This window comes from Saccopteryx leptura, chromosome 3 (genome assembly GCF_036850995.1).
Source record: "Saccopteryx leptura isolate mSacLep1 chromosome 3, mSacLep1_pri_phased_curated, whole genome shotgun sequence".
In the NCBI taxonomy this organism is placed as follows: Eukaryota; Metazoa; Chordata; class Mammalia; order Chiroptera; family Emballonuridae; genus Saccopteryx; species Saccopteryx leptura.
The window spans coordinates 56,985,683-57,009,317 of NC_089505.1; the positions used below are offsets into that span (position 1 = coordinate 56,985,683).

The 23,635-nt window shown below is 41.6% G+C and overlaps 1 pseudogene; it reads right to left on the reverse strand.

Annotated features, from left to right (window-relative positions):
* Positions 1-9,515: 9,515 nt before the first annotated feature.
* LOC136398157 (large ribosomal subunit protein eL6 pseudogene) lies at positions 9,516-10,564 on the reverse strand (annotated as a pseudogene).
* Positions 10,565-23,635: the final 13,071 nt, after the last annotated feature.

Sequence of the window (23,635 nt, forward strand, 5' to 3'; positions counted from 1 at the left end):
TGACTTTGGATCCCATTTTAACCCATCTTCTCTAAGGTCTTGTCTCAAAGTTTCACCTTTTATCTTCCTCTCCTTTGGCTTCAACAAGCTCTAGTCTTTCCTATCATCAAAACAAAAATTCACTTTGATACTGCTGCTTTTTTTTTTGGCCTTTGCATCTTTTTGCAAAGTTTTCAAGTCCTCCTTATTCTTTTGTTCTCTGTCTGCTGGTTTCTGCCCTTTCTGGTGGCATTTTCTCTTTGAGATTAATTACCACTCTCCTTGTCCCATCCTTCCTGCTCTCTGCCATCTGTATTCCTCTGCATTCCAGGGACCCTGAGAGCTGGCACAGAGCTCAGGGCCCACTCGCAGATCGTGGCCTGGAGGCCCACACAGGCTCAGACACTTGGTCCAGGTCACAAACCAGGTCTGTGGCAGAGCAGGGGCTGCGGTTCAGCCTCTGTCACTCTCAGGCCTGAGTCCTTTCATTTCACCAAACAGTTCCTTTAAACTTTCTCCCAAAGTCATGAAATTGCATTTTCTTAGTTCTTCTTTTTTGTTTTTACCTTTTCTTTTCACTCCTCTTGAACCATTGCTGGTTCCCTTTCCTAGTGCACCTAAAGCTCTGCCTGTTGTCTTCAGCGTCTCTCCTGTGATTTCAAGACCCGCCATTAAATCTCACCTCTCAACTCCTGTCCCCAGTCCCAATTCCCTCCATGGACTGAGTCTCCCTATTGCTTACTGCCCATAAGGCGGCTCCACTTGGAGTTCCCACGGTCACTTTAATTCCATGGCCAAGTGCCATATTTCTCCAACTCGTCATAGGTTTTCTCCTGTTCTTGTACAAGGTACCAAGCCTGTCACTTTTCTTCTATTTTTTCTTCTATTAATTCCACAAAAATGTCCTGACCAGGCAGTGGCGCAGTGGATGGAGCCTTGGACTGGGATGCTGAGGATCCAGGTTCGAGACCCTGAGGTTGCCAGCTTGAGCGCAGGCTCATCTGGTTTGAGCAAAAGCTCATCAGCTTGGACCCAAGGTCGCTGGCTCGAGCAAGGGGTCACTCGGTCTGCTGAAGGCCCGTGGTCAAGGCACATATGGGAAAGCAGTCAATGAACAACTAAGGTGTCGCAATGCGCGATGAAACACTAATGATTAATGCTTCTCATCTCTTTGTTCCTGTCTGTCCCTATCTATCCCTCTCTCTGACTCTCTCTCTCTGTCTCTGTAAAAAAAAAAGAGAGAGAATTTAAAAATGTATTGTGCATCATGGTCTCAGGAACACAAAGCCTGGGGACACACATTCTAGTGAGCCTTTAATCTGGTCCTTTTTTAACATTTCTTTGGCTACAGCTCTAGCCAAGGTCCTCATCACCTAAGTTTGGATCACCCTGACAGCGTATTTAGTTTGTCTCTCTACCTCTCTTCTTTCGCCTGTCTACCTAAACTATTTTCTTTCTGTAATTATTTGGGTACTACTGCTTGTTATTGTCACCACATCCAGACCCAAATTATAACCCCTTTGGGTTATATAAACAATTTAAGTTCTGCCTATCCAATTGTTTTTCTCAGGGGCCCTATGTTCCATGCCAGATTTCTTTACTTTATTCCCCTTTAGGTGCTCTTTCCCTTAAGACTTGTTCTTCTTTGTTCCTTTAGGTCATGTCTTGACTTTTTTCTACTCGTGAAAAGAGTGGCTCCAGGGCAACTACTCTCAATGGCTTCTGAGGATTCTTGTTGAGATAGGGAACAAATATGTGTTAAGGGACTCAAAAGGCTTGAATAAAATGACTACTAAAATACATTGTTATTTTGACATGTCCTTTTTTATTTTCTCAGTCAACTAGCACATCTCTATTACCTGAAACTTTCTTGAGGGGAGGTGGGAAGAAAAACATTTAGGTGACATAAGTGAGGAAAATAGACCAGAATATTTGCTTTCCCCATTACACTTAATCAGACTAAATGTTGGTGGCTGTTGATTAGGATTTGAGCTAAACAAGTTTTCCCTACATTTCACGATCATTTCTTGAGCCAGGATGCTTGGACGTCAGTGGACAGTAGAGTCATTTATCAGAAACCAACAAGGTGATCTTCTAAGAGGAAGGTTCCTCATGGGTGTGACAAATCTTGAGTGTGACTGAATCTCTTTATGAAAGCAACAGGTTGCTCAGAAGTGAACAAGTGAGTAATTCCCTCCACGTGCTACCTTTCAACATCTCTTATCTATAATTGTACTTATATTTGAGTTATAAATGATTGTGTCTTTCTTGTGGTTACTGTGAAATGTGAATTCATATTAGAATATCGAAGCTGTCAGAGACTTCTGGGTGTATATAAATTGGATCAGTGGTGTTGGTGGAGGGTGGTATCTTTCATGGTGAAGGTCATGGAAAGTGGAGTTGTAACTTAAGCTGGACATCTGTTTGGTAACATGAGATTTCATCTGATTAAAAAAAATTTTTCCCCAATGATTTGAGAGAGAGAGAGAGAGAGAGAGTATCTAGGGAACTGATGAGGATTATAATGTCTTTGCCAGAATCATGTGAAGGAATTGTTACACTATATGTAAATTATATAAAATATGAAATAGTACCATCTGTCTTGAAAAATGTACAAGTATATTGACCACAAATGTACTATTGCTTCTAAGTAAAACCTAAACATTTCTGCCTTAGCCTGGAATCCTCAGAAAACAGAGCCTGAACCAAAGGTTTAAGTGCAAATATTCATGGGGAAGTCAGATGCAGAAGTCACAGGTGATGGACAGCATTGCAAAGCAGGGGAGGAGGGAGACTCAAAACAAGTATGTAATATCAAGTCAATCATAACTGGCCAAATGGTTACTTGATGCCTTAGGTCTGCTTGAAGAGTTGAATGCAATGGGTTTTGGAACCTTCAATTTGGTGGTGGTGGTGGATAAAAGATGGAGACATTTATTAACGAGCTCCTATCTCCACTGTTTGAAACTTCATCTCATGGGTGTTAATTACTCCTCTTTCCAGTCTCAACAGAGAAGCCTTGGAATCTAAAGCAAGAGGCTAGCTTAAGGAGAAGTCCTTTGGTTTGCGTCTGTGTGAGGCTAGCTGGAGTCTGTGCAAAACCAGTTGCTATAGTGAGTGTTAGAATAAATGAAAGGTGAAGCAGAATTAGTACAGGGCATGAGGGGTATCAGATATATCCTCCTATCTCATTATCTTATAGGGACAATAAAGTTACACTAACATGGTTATCAGAGTCTTGTAGTGATGAAGCTTCAGCTTGCTCACTTGGGAACTCTAGGACTTTGCATAGACTTCCCCAAGTGTTGAGGAAGTTCTCAAAGGATTCCTAATTAAAGTTCTTGTGGTACTTTTCACTGCTTCTGCTGTGCAGCCAATTCCCCATCTGACTCCAGAGCTGGTGATCCTCTTACTTCTTTTTCAGCAGCCTCTTGCCAAGTGGTAAAAATGTCATGCCTCAGGAGAATTGCTAAATTCCCTGAACTTTATAGAACCTAGTAAGCCTGTTCTTTCCATGAGCAAACCCAGTGAACCCAGCCACTGTCTACCCCTCAGGTGCTCATGTGCGTCTCAGAGAGCTGGGGTGGGGTAAAATCGTTCACATGCCAGCTGCCATGCCATACTCAGAACCAGACTCTGCTCAGGTGCACAGATCCCAAGGGCATTCTAGCTGATGATGTCTGGTTTGTCACATTACTTTCCCTTATGGTTAGTTTTGTTCTGGTGTGTGCGTGCACGTGGGGAAGGACGAGACTTGAAATCTGGCTTCTGTTTTTCTCTCATTCTTCATGTGTGTTCCTCCTCCACTCTGCCAAGTCTCCCAGTTATCTCTAATACCTGATTCTCCATGATAGATATAGCTTCAGATTTCACCCAGAATTCTTCTTGGTTCCTATGTAAATTAGAGTTGCAAACAAGTACTGGGTGAGATTTGGGTGTTGCCTAATTCCATACAATAGAGATACACAAAACTTGGCTCTGGCGCAGCTGGGATATGATCCCCATTACTAGTTATATATCTTATTACTATAGTCCTAAGAATTCTTGATCATTCTGCATATCAGGCTGAAGAAAATATTTTTGAATATGTATTTAACTTAGAACTAAATAATCTTCTAAATGCATATAATCCAAATTCATAGAGGGGAAAAACATGTACAGGTATTTGACTTAAGCACTAATAAGCTTTAGTGAAATGAAGTACCGTAAGTATATATATCAGCCCAGACTTGGCACTCTCTTTGTGACCTGAGTGATAGGTGAAAATAATGAGCATCTGATAGTCCTGCTTTGCTGCTGGAGAATTTGGGGCACAGGCAGCTTCAGACAACCTAGCTTAATGGTTCTCAAGCTTACATTGCATCTGACTCACTTGGAGAGCTTGCTAAGATACTGATTGCTAGCCCCCACTCCTACATATTCTCATTCAGTGGGGATAGGACAGACACCCAAGAATTTTTATTTCTAACAGTTTCCCTGGTTGTGCTGATGGTGCCAATCCAAGGACCACACCTTGAGAACCACCGGTCTGGTAGATAAAAGTCACTTCAGATTGAGGTCTGGTGACTATTTTGGCTTCTTTCTTACAGGCAAGACCTTGTTACATGACCACTTCCCATATTAGATATAGTGTTTAATTTAATTGATCATTTTCAACTAGATTTTAATACTTTATTTTTTGTATTAAGTAAATAAAGGAATAGAAAGCAGGTAGAGTGTCCACTTCCAAAGCAAAAGAGGGTATTTTTTTGAAGTATGTCTAGAATGACTGTTGTTTGCTGATATAAAAACAATGTTGCTGTATATCAGCAAACAACAGTCCATGAGCAGAGTCTAGCCCACTGTTTGTGTAAATAAACTTTTATTGGAATGAAGCCACACAGTGATTTCTGTATTGTCAATAGCTGCTTTCATGCTATAATGGCAGAGTGGAGTACCCTTAAAAACAAAAATATTTACTGTCTGGTCCTTTACAGAAAACATTGGCTTTCCTTTGGTCTATATGTTCCTCTGAGCAACTGCTGTCTGATTTAGGGAAGCTTTTCTCTTGAAACCCAGCAGTAAGCAACATCAGTTTACTTTAGCAGATATGAAACTTGAATCCTAACACTCTCTTCCACCCTTCCTCAACCCTTCTCCCCTAACATGGAAAGTGGCCCAATAAGTGAAATGAAACTTGGCCGGATCAGCGATATTTAGAAAGTGGAAGGTGAAAGTGTTGACATCTGCTTGTATTTTGTGGTCTGAGTCTCTGTGGCAGCATGTGACATGGCGAGAGTGTTCTGATCAGCCAGGCTTCTCACGTTTTGTGAAACACTGTCTCGTGTCATTTGACCTTAGTTGCATTTATGCCAACTAAGAAATGAAGTTTGATAAAGGTTCTCCTTTCTTCCCATGCAGTAGCTTCCCAGGTGAACTCTCCCTTTTTTTCAGTTTTGATAATTTCAGTAAGTTTGTGTCTGTTATGTTGAGTGTCAGCATCTGTATGTACACAGTGGTAAACACGTATGTATTTTTCAGGCATATATGAGTTTTAATACATGGGCATGTCTTTCTTTGGCTCTACCTCTTTTCCGATCTTATTTGCTCCTCTGCAGTTGATTCACGTACCCAGGGAAGTGGGTGCCAAGGCTGGATTAGGAGAATAAGAGATATATTAGGGGAAATCCCTGGGAAGGATTAAGGAGAGGAAGCAGGAGTGTTCGGAGAGGCTTCACACTACAATGCAGATCTGACCAAAGAAAAGGACGAGGACTGCATAGCAAAGGTCAGACTGGGCCCTGGCCAGTTGGCTCAGTGAATAGAGCGTCAGCTAGGCACACAGATGTCCTGGTTCAAAACCTGGTCAGGGCACACATGAGAAGTGACCATGTGCTTCTCCCCCCTCCTCTCTTTCTTTCCTTCTTGCAGCCAGTAGCTTAAATGGTCCAAGCATTGGCCCAGGCACTGAGAATAGCTGGGTTGATTTAAACATTGGCCCCAGACTGGGGTTGCTGGGTGGATCCTAGTCGGGGTGATTGCAGGAATCTGGCTCACTATCTCCCCCCCTCTTACCTAAAAAAGAAAGAAAGAAAAAGAAAAAAAGAAAAAGGGCAGACTATAGTACAGTTCTAACAAACTTGTGGCCAGGTTTGTGGGACATCCTTAAGCCAAAGTCAGAGGAGTCCCTTGTCCCCCAGGCACGGGTCTGTGTTAGTACCTCCAGCCATAGCTTAGGGGCAGCTGAAAAAAATGTGTCCCCAGCCGGAACACAGTGATGGGTGCACAGGGGTAGCAGCCAAGGTGGGCAGTGACTGTGCGGCCCACAGCAGAGTGAAGAGGCTCATTTTCATAGCCACACCCTTATATTTCTCACATGTTGTCACTAAAGTTATCATTTTTAAAACAGAAAACCAGCCATAGACTTCTGACAGTTCTGTTTTCCTTGCAGAATAAAGTCTGGGTCATTTAAGGCACTCTGCCATCTGACCCCGACTGCCCTCCCAGCTTCTTCTCCGCCAAGCACACAGTGTTGCCTGAATGGGCCCTGCGCTTCTCTGTCTTGGGCAATCTGCTCACATGGTTCCCATTTTCTCATATGCCTCCCTCTCTCAGCCACCCATTAAAGTTCTACTTCTTTTAAAAATATTTCTCCACAGAACTATAAATCAAATGAACAGCTCCCTTTTTAAATGTCTAATTCACATAGAAAACATTATTTTAAGTTATATGCTGCATGCCGTGAACAGCACAAAGATGAGTCAGATATGGGTTCTGCTCTGAAGGGGTAACATTAATAGGAAAAATGACAAGTTATAAGCTGGATCTGGAGAAAATGTGGAGGGAATTCAGAAAAGATCACTTTCACATCAGAGAAATCTACTGTGAGAGGTGAGCCTTAAAGAACCAGTCGGATTTAGACATGAGGGAATAAGGCGTGGGGGAGGGAGTTCTGGACTAAAGGAATAGCAGGCACCGATTTCTGTTAGAATAGCCTCAAGACTTGGGTTCCTCAAATTACATATAAGACCCATTAGTGGATTGTGAAATAAATTTGGTGGTCCTCTTACCAGAAAAGAAAGAAAGAAAAAAAAAATAGAACAAGACAGAATGTTTGGAGAGCATGGTACATAGTAGGGGTATTATTTTGTTAAACTTTTATTTTGTATACTTATAAATATAGAATGGATTAGTATACAGCGTAGAGCAAAAGTAGGTTTATAGTTGTGAGTATGCAAAAAAGAGTTTATTCTTGTATTATTATTTATTAACTATCATTTTCCATATGAACAACTATAAACCTACTTTTGTCCCACCCTGTATAAATGTATTTCCTATTGTGGGTAAGCTTTTATTTTATTTGAGTTTATTTAACAGTATGTATTTATGGTGCATCTCTTATGTTCTGGCTATTTGGCAAAGTCCTAGGTATACAGTGAGGGAAAAACTGACCCAGTCTCTGCCTTCGTGGAGATTATGATTCAGTGCAGTGGTTCTCAAACTTCGGTGACATTAGAAATACCTGAAAGACTTCATGAAACATAAAGATTGCTTCAGAGTCTCCCATTTCACAGGGCTGTGGTAGGGCCTGGGAATTTGCATTTCTAACAAGTTCCCAATTGATGCTGAATACTGGTAGGGGACCACATTAGACCCTAGTCTAGTGGGTTACTTAAGTAAATACAAATAAATATGTGATGACAAATTGTGTTAAGTGTTAGGAGGGAGAAGAGCAGAGAACCACGAGAGAGAATAACTGTGAAGTGTATTTTATATTGAATGGTCATTATAAGGTGTCTCTAAGAAAGTGACACTTCTGTAGTAGAAATAACATACTCAGTGACCCAGAGGACCTGAAAGCAAGGAGGAAAGCCAGACTTGAAACGGGAGTGAAAAGTAGGTAAGGGCTAGGTTACACAAATTGGTACAGGCATATTTCTGGGACGAAGACTTTCTAAGGCTATGCAGGAACATAGTGTTTGTTTTGTTTTGTTTTGACAGACACAGAAAGTCAGAGAGAGGGACAGACAGACAGGAAGAGAGAGAGATGAGAAGCATCAATTCTTCGTTGAGGCATCTTAGTTCTTCATTGACTGCTTTCTCATATGCGCCTTGATTGGGGGGCTCCAGCAGAGTGAGTGACCCTTTGTTCAAGTGAGCAACCTTGGGCTTCAAGCCAGTGACCTTTGGGCTCAAGCCATCAACCATGGGGTCATGTCTATGATTCTACACTCAAGCCAGCCACCCCGCACTCAAGCTGATGAGCCCGTGCTGAAGCAGATGAGCCTGCACTCAAGCTAGCAACCTCAGGATTTTGAACCTGGGTCCTCTACATCCCAGGCCGATGCTCTATCCCAGTGGTTGGCAAATTCGTTAGTCAACAGAGCCAAATATCAACAGTACAATGATTGAAATTTCTTTTGAGAGCCAAATTTTTTAAACTTAAACTATATAGGTAGGTACATTGTTATTAACTTAATTAGGGTACTCCTAAGCTGGACTTTGAACCACACTCAAGGGGCCAAAGAGCCGCATGTGGCTTGTGAGCCGTGGTTTGCTGACCACTGCTCTATCCACTGCACCACCACCTGGTCAGGCAGGAAGATAATTCTCTTAAAACACCATGTGCTCCTGACTGAGCCCAAGGTCGTTGACTTGAGCAAGGGGGTCACTGGCTCAGCTGGAGCGCCCCAGTCAAGGCACATATGAGAAAGCAATCAATTAACAACTAAGAAGTTGCAGTTAAGAATTGATGCTTCTCATCTCTCTCTCTTCCTGTCTGTCTGTCCATCCCTGCTTGCCTCCCCTCTCCTCACTAAATTAAAAAAAAAAAAGAATCATCTTCTTTATGTGCTTTCCTACAGTGAGTCAGCCCGAGGGCCAGTCTTTCAGTAGTGCTTGTTTGCCTTGCCTACATTTCCACAAGTAAAGGCATGCTTTCTCCCAGCGAATATTGCTAGGCTACCTTGTCCCAGGGTATAAAATAACTTGGGGGACAAAGTAAGGAATGACTGAAAATCTTGACTTTGGTGTTGAAAAAGTGAATGTCTCATCATGAAATAAAAACAAAATCTGTTCTTAAGAGGATTGGCCTTTAGTTCTTGGCTTGAAACAAATTTTTAGGAGACCCTAACTAAGGGCAGGTAAGTCATTAAAAATAATGTTTGATGATGGATCACTTTGTCACTTCAGCATGTAACTAAGGAGACCCTAGAATTTAGTGTCATTGCTATAATGTAACTTTCATTTCCTCTATTTATTTAGGTAGGTAAAACAACCTTTTTCTCAGTACTTACCTCTATAAAAATGAAAAATTGAAGAAAGAATTGTGTCAATTCTGTGTCAGTTTAACATTAATTAGTATTAAATTATAGATGCATGAATTAATTGATAAAAACATTATTGAATTCATTCAGATGTTTCCAATACATGTTATATATTTAATAATAAGATTTATAATATATTTATGTTGACCATCTGTATACTTGTAATAAATATAATAACACCAACCAAATGTATCAGTTACTTAATTAGGTTCCTGTAAGGACTTTAGAACATCAATTTGTGAGAAAGAGACCCAGATAGAGGTAGACCTCAAACTGAGGAGCAACTTTGATTTTGGGCAGAATTTGTGAGTCCACAGCTTTCTAGGTAACCATATGTTGCTCTGTAAGCTTGTGTTTCTTTTTGTGTTGAAGCTCTCACCTTCCTGGTAACTAGGCTTATGCAGGTTCTTCTTCTTGAAGTAAACATCAGTGAGATGTTTTGAATTTCACACCGCTGATAGCAGTTTCAGTAGAGGCGGTGATGACAGATTTCTGGTCTGTTTTACACAGAGAAACTCAATTGCGGATCAGTGGTCTAGTCACAAGTAGCAGCAAGTCACTGCTCAGCTGCTTCAGGAAAATCACCTCTGTGGTGCCCAGTGAGGATGATCAGAATGGTCCCAAGAGAGATGCTAGGTCAGTTTTCTCACATGTTGACTGAAGAAGGATTTGTGACTGTGGCTCAACAGCTTTTTAAAATTATTATTTTTAATTTTTAAATTTATTATTTTTTTTAGAGAAAGAAAGAGAGAGAGAAACATCAGTTTGTTGCCCCACCCATTTATGCATTCATTGGTTGACTCTTGAATGTGCCATGAACCAGGGATAGAACCTGCAACCCTGGCATATCAACCCTGGCATATCAGGACAACACTTTTACCAACTAAGCGACCGACCGGCCAGGGCCTCAACAGCTTTGAGACACATCTTCAGTAGGATAGTATCTAGTTATTGTGCAAAGTTAAACCACTTGGATGCCACCATTCTTTTGATCACTAACTGATTTTGTGACAGTTGTAAGGATCTTATCTTTCTTTTTAATTCTGGATTTAGTTGCTGTATACTACTTCTTGTACATGGCCTTTTTGGAATACATAGCGGATTGGGAATACCTGACAATTGATCTGAGTAGGATGAGGTTTTGGCTGTAGTGTGGCTTCCGTTTCTTAAGTGTTTTGGCTTTGAGGTCACCCTTCTTTAATTTGGCCACTGGCATCAGCCTTTGTGGCTTCAGGCTTCTTCTCCTTAGTATCTACCTTCTCAGCTTTTCTACCCACCATCTTGCAGAATGAGAAAGAGCCAGAATAATATTTTTTAACACCTAGAACATTACAGCTTCTGGAAAAATTTTTTTTAAAAGTCTCTTAGCCTGATAAGATGGTGGCACATGGAGTGTCAGACTGGGACATGGAGGACCCAGGTTTAAAGCCCCAAGGTTGCTGGCTTGAGTGCAGGCTCATCAGCTTGAGCGAGGGGTAGCTTGCTTGAGTGTGGGATCATAGATGTGACCCCATGGTTGCTGGCTTAAGTCCAAAGGTCACTAAAGCCCAAGGTTGGTGGCTTGAGCAAGGGGTCACTCTCTCTGCTGTAGCCCCCTGGTCAAGGCACATGAGAAAGCAATCACTGAACAACTAAGGAGCTGCAACGAAGAATTGATGCTTCTCATCTCTCTCCCTTCCTGCCTGTCCCTATCTGTTCCTTTCTCTGTCTCTCTCTCTGTTAAAAAAAAAAGTCTATCTCTTATTTATCTACCTATCTCTCTACCCATCTATATAGCAAGGATATTATATATTACTGAGAACATAATAAAATGATCAACAAAAAGATGTTGAAGCAGAAAAATGTATAAGATAACACTCTATGGTGAGTGTAATGGAAATACCAGCATGGGGAGCTGGTCTTTTCAGAATTGGTAAGCAGCCTGCACAAGATGGAGTCACTGTGGATAGAACCGCTAGGTCAGATCCGGTCATGTATGACTAAGGGAAACAGTCTGGGGACTGTTACCCATGTGTGCCTGCCTTATATAACTGAAATTATTACCTCCACTTTTTGTACTCATGGCTTGGTGCCACTTTTGTGTGATTTTACTATAAAACACCTGTGCACCACAACAGGCTGCTGCCACCATACGGCATCCGGCTGCCGCTGCCAATACAGTACGGCCTATCTGCCTAAAGCTCCGGGTGTCTGTTTCCAGCTCCTGGCCTCCCTACATCCCCAAGCCATGCCTCAGAACTTGGAACCACAATGAGTTTAAGGAGAAAGTGAATTAATGTACTTGGGTTGCCCTCAGATACAGAGGAAGAGTTCATAACTGTCTGAAGACTGGACTAGGGACATGAGGCTGTGCAGGGGAGGGTTCTGGAAACGAGAGAATTGGCCTCAGGAAGAGTGGGGAAAGGAAAAGCCAGGCCGTGAACGTGAGGTCTAGGGTGTGAAGGCTCCGATTCTTATCTCAACTCTCAGTGTACTTCTCCAAGTTTGAGAAGGGATAACTTCCTCCTTTTAATGATTCCCCTTCTCCACTTTTATTTTTCTTCCCTTCCTACAATATCTCCTTTATTCTCTTCCTTCCTTCTCTACCACAAAATAGGGAAATGAGTGTAGAATGGGGAGAAACATCGGGAAGGATGAGAAGGAGGAAAAACAATGGATATGGTGAAGTTGGGGAGGATCTTTTTCAGGTAGGGGACGGGGAGGTGCCGTAGTGAGAAAAATAATTGCAAGGAGACGCCATATCACGTTTGTTTTTCTTTCTCCTTTCAGCCTTAAGACAGGTTGCTGGCTGGAGAAGCCTGGGCGGACCTCAGCGCTAAACCACGGGTGGGGTGTGGGGGATGGGACGTGGGGGAGCCAGGCCTCTGTCCTGGTCTAGGGAGGGAAGACTTTCTTTCTACGGAGGGAGCTGGGGGCGGGAGTTGACTGGGCTGGTGACCCCAGAGTTGGCTTCGGTCCATGCTCGGCCTCTTTTCTGTAGACCTTGGGGAAGGCATCGAGATTCTTGATGCCCAGTCTGTGAAAGAAAAAAATGAAATAAAGTGAACTGTACAGTTCTCCTTACTCTAAAATTAATGGTTATAAATTATGAGAATTGGAAAGAGTTTACAGAAGTCCAGTAACTTTTCCTTTTCCTCATCATTCTTAAAGAGAAAAATTACAGTGACGTTTGTTTGGAAAAAAGAAGAAAACGGGTGGGGGGCACCTTTTCCCTTCTCTGAGAAACGTCAAGATGTACTCTGCCCTCTAATAGTTGCCTGGGCAGAATTTTCCATTTTAGCAGAAAGCAGTTTGACCAGGTTTCAACGAATCCCTTGTCTGTAAACCCCTAACTTAACAAGAGGAACTGGAAGAGTCAGACAGTGTGTGGGAAGACTGAAGAAAATAAGGAAGGTATAGAAACCAATAGAGATGGAGGTAAGTGAAACATTCTGGCAAATTGTCATGGTGTATTGCTCATGCTGAATGGTTAGGCAGTTGGGAAGGTAGTTAGAAGAATGACTCTAAATGCTTTATCTAATTACAAGCAGCTGTTGATTAGTGGAGCTTGACCAACTGTTTTTAATTTCACTCAGTGGTGATGAAGAGAAGGTAATTTTTAAGGGAAACTGGCAGGGGTTGTGTGGGTGTGTCTGTGTGAAGTTGCTTACACTGTTTTTAGAGGACAGAGAGTACAGTAACTAAGAGATGCTCTTTGCAACCACTGCAGGCTTTCTTGATAATGATTTTCCTAAATTTTATCAGCATTTGTTGAGCTTTTGGCGGGAGGCAGGCATCTCTGTTATCCAAATTCTGGAACGATTTTTCCTAGGGAGTGATTCACCCCTGCTGGTGAGTAACTGCCTGGCTGGGCCAATACAGAAGCAATTGTTCAATGCAGGCAGTAAATCTAGGATGTGCAACAATAATGCCATTTCAGATTCTTCTCCTTTTCTTCACTTTTTGAATTACAAAATAGGAAAAATAAGAAAGGGGAAAGTTGTAGCTAGTTTCCCATAGTTGTAAAACCTGCTACAAGTGATCTAAATTTGAGTTCTCTGGAAGATAAAGTTTTGAGTAACCCAGTCTAATCAGCTGGCTACCTCTTCTGATGCCATTACTCTTTACTTTTATATTTTCTTTATTCTCACAAAATCAGTAATCTTTCTTAATTTTTTAATTAGTTTCCATTTCTTGCCACCCATTTAAAAAAGTTATTTTAATTTTTCTGGATTGAAAGCTGAAGAGACTATTAACTTGACTGAAGGCAGGGCTTTCATGAGACCAGGAAGGCTTTGAAGTTCTCATTGGCCTGAAAATATGGACAGGGAGACAATGGGCAGAAACTCTTAGGGAGTAAGGGCTACACTACTTCAATGCCAAGTACCATCCATTTTATATCTTGAATTTCAGTGCCCTAAAAGAGAAAGTAAATTTCCTTACTACGCACACAAGCAAAGATTTATCAGCAAGGATATTCTTCACAGTATTGTTTACGATAGCATAGAATTAGAAATGTCCTAGATGCTTACAATTGGCATTAGCTAAATAATTTATAGTGACCATAAACAGACATAAAAATGTTGTGGAAGATATAGAAATGACAAGGGGAAATGAGTCATAGTGTACTAGGTGAAAACTAGGTGAAAAAATTAGGTACAAAATAATATATATTTAAAATGTATGTCTGTGTGTATATGAAAAACCAAAGTCAAAAAAGAACAAATTAGAAACAGTAGCAATGGGATTACAGGTGCTTTTAATTCTATTTGTGGTTTTTCTGCATTTTCTAAATTTCCTCTCAAGAACATATATTACTTTTACAGTTGGGGGGAAACCCCCTTATTTTGAAATGAATTTCTCAAAACGTTAAATCTTCTACAAGATTTTATTCCTCGTCAGGATGAAGTGAAGGAGGAGATTCATGTTGGCAAGGGAGAAAAAAAAAAGAGATGGCACTCAATAAACACCTCATTTTGTGTCTGATCTCGTGCCTGTTTGAAGCACTCACACTTGTTTTGACTCACATAAGTCAGCTCCTCTAAAGCAGTCACCGTTTCCACCAGCTGTTTTGGATGTTTGAGGTTATGTTTTTGTTTTTTTGTGAACTTCATTGCCTATCCTTGAGCTAGCTCATGAACAATTGTAAAGGAAGTCTTTGAGGCCAACTCAGAGGAAAGCTACTAATCTCATGACATCCACAGCAATCCGAAAAGCAGCTCTGTCTGTGCTGTTCTGTAGTTCTTCTATGGCAGGTATTGTGATGTCAGAACAATGGCTAGATCTTGGGTCCAGTGGCTGGAGGGAGAGTCCACAACCACAGGTGATTCTGAGACATTCCTCTCAAGATGGCAGGCACATTTACCTACTAAGCTGTGAGTGATAAACCCTCTGCTTATTGTACTTTCAGACCTTTCCTGGGTTCTGTTTTCCATGCAGTAATTCTTTTCTATGAGTTTAAGGCTTGTGAACACTCTGGTAGGAAGGTATTTATCATTGAAAGCCACCAAAGGAGGGCTGCTGCAGTCTTTGCACAAGACCTCTGAGACTTTCCTTTGAGCTAGACGCCAGGGGTTCTCAGTGCATGATGTGGCCGAGTTTCTGGAAGCTGATTTGGGGAAGAGGAAGCTGACTTATGTGAGAGTCACCATCTTGGTCATCAGTCTCTGATACCCCCCTCCTCCATAATGGCTTTTGCAAAGAAGAGAAAAATGGTAAAGCTTCTAATGGGAGGTAGGATTTAGTTAAATCTGTTCAAGAATGATGTGAGGTTTTACCTGACTTTGGAAGCTCACATTTGCAGGTTATTATTACCTGTTTTAATATTACTTCCAGGGTACTTTGCTGTCCATGCCTCTCTCCCTCTTTTATTCTTTCATTCTGTTTGGATGCAGCCTAATCAGACCCAAACTTGTTATTTTTCCTTTAAAGGCTGCAAACAGTCACTTTATAGAGTATCTACTTGAGCCAGCTATAATGCAAGGCAACCAAGAAAACTGTTATAAAGAGCATAGTTCTTATATTCAGGGAGAGCTCACAGAGGGGGGAAAAAAGAGGGTAAGCAAGCAGTGATGAGGTGTAATGCCTGTGGTCGAGGTCAGGCAGATCCACGCTGGATTAGGGCAGACAGCAGAGAAACTGCGGAGCTGGAAAGTGGTGGGCCATTCTGCTTAATCAAGTTTCAGAAAGGCGGACAAGCACACAGGCAGGGGAAACCACCTCTCAGGCAAACAAACAGCAAGAACGGCCCCTCACAGTGGCTGGCTGGCAGGCAGTCCATGCATCTGCAATCCCCCTGAGCGCAAGCACCCCTAGCCTTACACAGGCCATGCACATATGGCGCAGCCACGTGCTCACGCACTAGTCAGGCAGAGGGCTTGCAGCCGGTAAACCAGTGAGCAAGCCTAAGCAGCTGAATCACATGAGGCTAAGTACTAAGTTAAAAAAAGTGACTTGTTAGGAAAAAATTTATTTCATAGAATCCCAGAAGGACTGGCAAAGCTATAGGCCTGGCAGTTTTGTCCATGTTGAGAGAAACCAGGAGAGCTGTTGGTTGATTAAACATTCTAGACCAGAGTAATGCATAAATTTGCTTGTAGAATTCCATCAGTCAAAACTCAGGTGTCAGAAGCTCAGGTCAGCTCAAGGTCGGGAATACCCTAACTTCAGGCCCTGCTAGATCCACATAATGTCCAGGAGGAGGTGTCTCTCATTTCTTGCAGGAGTTTTCTTCAGTGTTGATGTCATTCTCTGCCACACTTCTCTCTGGTGACAATGGCCACCAGAAACCTCAGATTTACCTCATCTCAGTTTGGCAACCCCTAAGGAAAAAGACAGGTCCCAACAGTTGCAACAGTCAAACAGGGCTGACTCTCAGTGGATCACCTGGGGTCAGGCCAGCTCTTAGCCAATCATCGTGGGCTGGGTGTGGCACATGTTCACCAGACAGAGCCGAGCTTGGGGCTCTCCCCTGTGCCTAGAGGGTGAACTCTGTATTACTCGAATTATCAGAACTGAGAACTAAGGAATGGTAGTTCCCCAAAGGAGAACGAGCTGTTTATAGAAAAATGAATAAATGCTGGGTAGATACTTCTAACAAGGCCCCTGATGCCCTTTTCTTGAAGAATTATTGTTTGAATTGCACTAAATTATCAGAATGGATCTGGTAACTTTCATCCTCAATACAGAGGGTGTTCGAGTTTTGATTTTCTACCTCATTTCCCAGAGGTTCTTTAATTCTCTCTAAGTTTCCCTGCCTAGCAACGAGATATTCCTTTCCAGGGGTTTAAGAAAAGGTACTCCCTCTTCCCCAACTCAGTGGAGCTTCCTTCTCTCATGTTTGTATGACTAAGAGGGTGACTCAAATATTTAGTGCAGTTGTTCTCGAGGTGAAGGTTCCCACATCAGCCCATCAGTATCACCGATGAACTTTTTAGAAATGCAAATTTTCTGCCCCATCTCATTACTTAATCAGAAACTCTGAGGGTCAAGCCTAGACAACTATGCTTTAACAAGTCCTCTGGGTGATTATACTATAAGTTTTTATTTTGAAACCATTGATTGAGGGAACCACCCTGTACAATCTTCTCTAGGAAAACTCAGAGTCCAGCTACACATTTCTGCTTTATATTCTACTGCCCTAAGTTCCTGACACCAAAGGAAAGATTCTTTATGTCTTGATGTTTCTTGCTGGAATTGAAGAGATTATTTTGTGCTTGGAGTAGGAGTTTTGCAGTGAGCTTCAGCTGAGAATCCCTCAGGAGATTCCTCTTGGCCACACATCAGGAAATAAATGTTCCTAAAGATGGTGCAGCTTCCAGGCCTATCTTAGGCTAAAAACTTTTAGAAATCTTTCTAATTCTCTGAGGGACGCAGACCTGACAGAATACTGTTGCTGATCAGAGAGCCTACAAATTATACAGTCACGTAATCATGGGGTCATTCAGTATCATAATACTGGGTTGGCTGCTGGAAGTACGATTGCCCACAAAATAGACATGCTTCATGCCCTCATGGAGCTCAAGGTCTGGTGAAAGACAAAGACATTTAAATATGCATTAACAACAGACGGTGATTTGATGGGGAGAAATATCGGTGTTTGGGAGTACATTGCAGGCCACCTGACCCAGACTGAACCGGTCAGGGAAGGCTTGTTGGGGGAAGTTTTGTCTAAACTGGGACCTGATGGATAAACTAGTCATTGTTTTTTTATAAAGAAAAGGAGGAGAGAATGACAGGCTGAGAAATTGGTGGTTTCAAGTGCCTAGAAATGATTTTTTTGTGGCTGGATTGTAAAGTTTGAAAGGAGGCAAGGGTGAGGGGTGAGAAGGTGGGGTGGACCAAATTACGCACTTCATAGTTATAAATTTGGATCTTATTCTAAGAGCAGTAGTAGCCCATTGAAGAGTTTTAGGCTGCAGAAGTGAGATGATTTGATTTGTTTCATAATGAGTGCTTGAAAATAGATGGGGCTGAAGTAGGGCAGACCCAAGGTCACAACCAGAAACGCAGTCAGAAGGCCGTGTGATAATGACATGAAAGATGGTGGTTCATTGGTCTAGGACAGTGGTCGGCAAACTCATTAGTTAGCAGAGCCAAATATTAACAGTACAACGATTGAAATTTCTTTTGAGAGCCAAATTTTTAAAACTTAAACTATATAGGTAGGTACATTGTTATTAACTTAATTAGGGTATTCCTAAGCAGGCCTTTGTGCCTGCACGTGGTATTTTGTGGAAGAGCCACACTCAAGGGGCCAAAGAACCGCATGTGGCTTGCGAGCCATGGTTTGCCAGCCAGGGGTCTAGGATAATGGAAGTGAGGTTGGAGACAGTGGATTAATTGGGGACACTGGTGTGTGGTTCAAGTGTGGGCCAAGGGAAGGAGCATTCAAATGAGGCTTCTAGTTGGCCAATAACAAAAGGATAGAAGTGCCATTTACTGATAGAAAACAGTAAGAGGAGGCAGGAGTTTCTAGGCGAATGTCATGAGTTTAATTTGAGACAAGTTGAATTTGTTAAATGCCAAAGAGGAGATACTCAGTGTGTAGTTGTTGTCCAGGTCTGAGCTCAGACAAGTGGTGTTGGTGAGAATAAATATCTGCCAGTTGTCATTCTATGAATGACTCTAAAGCCAGGGGAGCACGAGCTCTCCTAGGGAGGATGGGTGGGATGAAGAGGTCTCAGAGCCTGAGGAGCTCCAGTATTAAGAGGCAGGCAGAGGAAGAGAAACCTGGAAAAAAGCAGCTGAAGAATGGCCAGGGAAGGTTGGAGGACAGTCAGCACCTAGACTGTGCTAGATGTCATAAAGACCAAGAGAAACAGGTTTCAGTGCTTTCTAAAAGTGCAAGAGTGTATTGTCTTAGTTCTGCACCTGAGAGCAGGCCAGGTCACCTCCGGGGAAGTCACACAGTTGCTCCCCTTCACTTGCCAGAATCCTCTGTCACTATTCCAAATGGTTTTACTCACAGAGACACTTTTCAGGAAACATTGCTTTCCTGTAATTATTTTCTTAGATAAAATAGCACTTGCTGAGTCATAATTTACTTAAGGGGACCCCATCCCACACTTTCTTTCAACTTGTTGTCTCTTTCCAAGTGAAATCAATTAGATGCCTTACATATTTTCCTCTCCTTATCTTATCTCATTCCACTTTCAGGTCACTGTATCTCACGGTGCCTCTGACCCCCCCGTGTGCTTTCAGACAGATGATCACGAACAGATGTGCTTTGCAGGTTAAGTTGCCCACATGCTGTGGAGGCAGCAGCACCTCTTCTGGTACCCAACTGTAACTGTGCTTGGTGGCCAGTCTGAATCTTTAGCCACTGTTGACCTCTCTGATTGAATGACTATTTTTCTTCTCTTTTTCTTTCTCTTTCTACAGCTGGACACTCCTGGGAGTTATTTTGGCTAGAATTAGATATGCACAAGCTGATACCTCCAGCTGCACATTCTTGGGTTCCTTTTGACTTTACAAAAGCTCTTGATGTTCTTTCAATTGATTCAAATGGAGAACAGTGAGTGGGGATAGTGGCCCACCTGTATATTCTTTAAAAGCATTAAAAGTAGCTTGAAGTTTCTGTAGCCAATCCTGTCGGCTAAAGCAAATAGGAAGAATATTTCAAAATATATTGAGAGCCCAAATAAATAGAGGTACTCTTGGCAATTCATGTTTTGTTTATTAGTTATGAAATTATTAATGAAATGGTTATAGTAATAAAATGGTTATAGTGTGGTAGTCCTAGTGATACAGCTTAGTGCATGGAAAAGACAGTATTTTCAAAATATTTTTTATTCTGACTTATAACAGGCCATGAAGACTAAAGATCTAACAGAATCTAACGTGGTAAAAATATGGGAATTCATTCATGGCTAATTCATTCATTAGCAGTAACCTCCAGGCTGATGTTTCTCAGATCTGCTTCTCTAGGTCCGTCTTCTCCCCTAAACCTTAATTCAAGGTCTCTATCTATTGGCCCTTTGTCCCTAAATGTCCCTAGCACTATCTCAAAGTGCATAGAACCCACTAAGCTTACTTTTTTCTTCTTTAAGCAGATTTCCTCTCTCATTCTTTCTGTTTCTGCCAGCTCTTCTGACCTCTCACTCAAAGCTCTGCGTTGTCTTCAACTCTTTCTTCACCTGTACTCTTGATACCCATCCAGCTGCCCAGGTCCTCCTGGTCATGACAGCGGATCACCTCCACCCCTCTTTTCCTGTCACAGCGCTTAGACCAGCCCAGGCCCATATGTTTTCATTGTTGTGGAACTGCAGGCGTTTAAGTGCTAAGTGGCTTTCATTCCTTCCATCTGTTCTCCTTTGAATCCATCCCATAAAGAGACATTATATTAATTTTCTAAAACACTGTATTTTATCACAATGCTTCCCTATTCTAAGGATTCCAAAGCTTCCTATCACCTGAAAGAAGAGTGCAGTCCCTCAAGAGACTTTGAGATCCACGAGCAATCTCTTCAGCTGCCCTCTAGAATAACGTTACTCCAGCCGCTCATTTTTAACTTGCTTCATTATTCCAGATGCCAAAATAATTGAGTCTTTCTACCATTGAATGTGTTTCTTATCCAGTTCAGTTTTATGCCAGTTGCATATACCTTTGTATGTGATTTGGTTTTGACAATTACCATTAAATATGATGGAATAAGAACACAAGGATAAGTGCTAGAGATTTCTGTAGGACTGATCTATCTATCTATCTATCTATCTATCTATCTATCTATCTATCTATCTATCTATCTAACATCTATCTATCTATCTCTCTATCTCTATCTATCTACCTACCTACCTACCATATTTTTTGCTCCATATGACGCACATTTCCCCCCCAAAAGTGGAGGGGAAAATGCCCGTGAGTCTTATGGAGAGATAAATTTGGTATTTTATTAAATATTTTAACACACCATATGGTTCAGAATACTTTTGTTCTCATTTTTCTCCTTAAAACCCTTCATGTGTCTTATGATCAGGTGCATCTTATGGAGTGAAAAATACAGTGTCTATTTACCTACATAGTTTTTTAACTGGGGGCTAAGGTTGCCTTTGGTCTTGGAAGATGATACTTTGCCTTCTGTTGTATCCTCACCTAAACATTAAATGGCTCTTTAGCTGTTTTTTTTTTTATTCATTTGTCAAACATTGATTGAATGCTCCCTTTCCTAAACACAATTCTTTTCTCTGAGTAGAAAAAACTGATTGGAATCAGCTTCTATTTGCTTGTTTGTTTGTTTACATTTGAGGGATTTGTCCAAGGTAAAAGCTGTTGATGGGTATTGACTCCTGTGGAGGAAAGTTAGACACTTGTTTTGACATCTAAGAAATAACTAATTTATCTGTATAGTGTTTTGGTTTCTGCTGCTACGTAACAAGCAACACTCCACACACAGTGGCGGACCGCTGTAACCATTTTAGTATGCTTTGGGGCAGGAATTTAGAAAAGACTGACTTATTTGAGCCTCCCCTCCCCCATGTCTGAGGCCTCAGCTGAGAAGCCTCAAAGTCAGGAGTTGACTAGACAGCTGGGGACTAGATATGCCTGGGAACTTGTTCACTTGCATATTTGGCACCTGGGTGAGGAGGACTTGAAGACTAGGACGGCCAGCTGGAGCCTTTTCATGTGTCTCCCTGTGGGGCTTGGCTTCCTCACAGCACAGAAGCCCCAGGAGAGTCGGACTGCTCAGCACCCCAGTGATGACTCTCTCAGTGACATGGTGGCACTGATTGTCCTCTACAACCAAGCCCCAGGTGTCACACAGCAGCACTTCCAATATATTTTATTGGATACAAGTGAGTCACAAACTACCCAGATTCAAAAACAGGGGAAATAGATCCCAGCTATCACTAAGAAGAATGCCAATGAATTTGAAGATATATATTTTTAAAAATTGCCATACATATAAACTGAAGAGTCAGCGTAGCTCCTGCCCTTGGAAACATAGTCCAGGGGTCTGGTGTGGCAGGTGCTTTGCCACGTTATCCAGTACAGGTACATCAGGGTGAAAGTAACCCGAAGAAGAAATGATGATAATCACTTATACTTACCAAAATTCAGCTGGAGCCTGATGTTTTTTAGGTTTGAGCCTTTTTTATTTATAAAGAGAAATTCGGTAAAAACATATCTTTGTCTTTTTCTCTTCTTTAATAGACTAGAATTGTTATTTCTTTTAAGACCAAAAAAAAAAAAAAGGTGCTTCTGAGAGTTAACATTTGGCAGCTGGTAATAAGTGGGAAATGTCATTACATAAACCTTGGTTTTGGTTAAGAGGCAGGTGATATTTTTGGAGAAGTCAGTGTCAACGTGAGGCTGCAGCCACACTGACCACCTCCAGCCCATCTGCAAGACATTTCTGTCTCTGGCAAGTAAAGCCCCCTCCTTCTCCCTGCTTTGACTGCCTCCTCGAGTTCCCCTTTTTTTCAGACCCTGAGTTTCAGCTTGATGAGCTGTCAAGAGGACTGGGCCACTGGGTTCTACCTGTTAGAACTTCAGACTCTGTGGGTGGAGAGAGGCAGCATTCTGCTCTTAAGACATGTTTTCATTCATTAAACAAATATTCATTGAGAGCCTTTTATGTCCCAAGCACTGTGTTATGGAATATAATTCTAGGACATGAGCACAACCAGCCAGTTCCTGCCTGCGTGAAGCTGCCACGGTAAAGGAGACAGAAATGGCAATTTGTCCAGCTATGCAGGAGAGGTGTGAGGGGCTTTGAAAGCTTCTTCTCAGTGAGTTTGACATTGAGAAGTGGGGGAAGGTTTCCTGAGTATGAACACTTGCGCTAAGTGCAGAGGCATGAATAGATAATAATCAGGAAAAGAAGGGAGAATGGTTCAAGCAGAGTGAACAGCCTGTGAAAGGAGGGGACAGGATGAGTTGAAAGGACTCAGGATAAGAAAAGGATGAGAAAAGGCCACGGTGAAGAGGAGTGGGGTAGAAGGTGTGGCTGGTGAGGAGGGTAGGAGCCATAATGTATGAAGCGTAGAGACCATGACCATCATATATCAGTCAGTGTTCTCCAGAGAAGTGGAACCAATGGTATATATACACACATATATATACATATTACATATACATATATATGTATGCATATGTATATATGTATATATGTATATACCACTTAAATATAAATAGAGCCAAAAGGATATATAACACATAGCCTATTATATATAACATATATCCTGTATATCTTATATATTACATGTAATGTGATTACACTATATAATATGATATAGTTTTATATAATATATAAAATATGTAAAGTTTTAAAAATTCTATCTAGAAAATTATATTAATGGGGTAACATTGATCAATGAGAGTATGTAAGTTTCAGGTAATTATTTCTATAGCACTTGAACTGTTGATTGTGTTGTGTACCCATCACTCAAAGTTAAATCATTTTCCGTCACCGTGTAATTGAACTGGAAAGTCTGAAGTTTGTAAGACAGAAATGCAGGCAGGCTAGAAGCTTAGGCAATAGTTGATGCTGTAATCTTGAAGTAGAATTTTTTCTTTTCTGGGAAATTTTGATTTTTGCTTTTAAGGCCTTCAACTGATTGGATGAGGGCCACTATATAAATGAGGTAATCTTCTTTATTCAGTTGACTTACTGTAGATGTTAAGCACACCTAAAAATATATTCACAGCAACACCTAGATTAGCAGGCAATTACTGGGTACTATGCCCTAGCCAAGTTGACATATAAAGCCAAGCCATCAAACACGGTGAGGAGCTTTGTGTTGATCCTAAGAGTAATGGAAAATCCCTAAAGAATTTTAGGCAGAGATGGAATGATTAAATTTGTATTTCCTGAATGTACTCTATGCTGTCAGAAGAAGGTTTGTAAATATGACCATTTCTGGGTTCCTGTG